The following is a 1057-nucleotide window of genomic DNA, read 5'->3' as shown; positions in this document are numbered from 1 at the left end:
CATCTGAATTAAATGATACCATACATCAAATGGACCTAACAGACATCTACCAAATATTCCATCCAAACACTGAAGAATACACTTTCTACTCAGCACCCCATGGAACCTTCTCCAAAATCAACCATATACTGGGGCACAAAACAAACCTCGACAAATACAAAAAGATTGAAATAATTCCATGCAGTCTATCAGACCACAATGCATTAAAGCTTAAAATCAACACTGGAAGAAGCCATAGTAACCACATGAACACATGGAGATTAAACTACATACTCCTGAATGTTGAATGGGTCAAAAGAGAAATTAAGAAAAAAATAAAAGTATTCCTGGAATGAAATGAAAAGGACAATACAACACAACAAAACCTCTGGGACATGCTGAAAGCTGTGGCTAGAGGAAAGTTTAAAGCTCCAAGTGCCTACATTAAAAATTGGAAAAAACACAAATAAATGACTTAACATTGCAACTCAAGACACTTGAAAAGCAACAACAAATGAAACCCAGCAGACAAGAAGAAAGAAAGAACAAAAATCAGCAGAAATGAATGTAATAGAAATAAAGAAAACAATACAAAGAATCAATGAATCCAAAAGCTGGTTCTTGGAAAAGATAAACAAGACTGACAGACCGCTAGCCCAGTTAACCAAAAGAAAGAAAGAGCACCTCTAAATCAACGAAATTAGAGATGAAAGGGGAAACATCACAACAGACACCAGAAAGATACAGAGTATTACAAGAGAATACTTTAAAAACCTATATGCTACTAAATATGAAACCTAAAAGAAATGGATGGATATCTAAAGGCATGGGAACCACAAAAACTAAACGAAGAAGAGATTAACAGCTTAAACAGACCCATAACACAAAAAGAAATTGAAACAATAATACAAAACCTCCCGACTAAAAAAAGCTCAGGACTAGATGGAATTACAGAGGAATTCTAACAGACATTTAAGGAAGATCTACATCCAATACTACTTAATTTATTCAAAAAGATAGAAATGGAGGGAGAACTTCCAAATTCTTTCTATGAAGCCAGCATCACTCTAATACCAAA

The sequence above is a fragment of the Nannospalax galili genome, unplaced genomic scaffold (genome assembly GCF_000622305.1).
Source record: "Nannospalax galili isolate Female #2095 unplaced genomic scaffold, S.galili_v1.0 scaffold255, whole genome shotgun sequence".
NCBI classification, from domain to species: Eukaryota; Metazoa; Chordata; class Mammalia; order Rodentia; family Spalacidae; genus Nannospalax; species Nannospalax galili.
Note: the sequence above shows the minus strand (reverse complement) of the source record.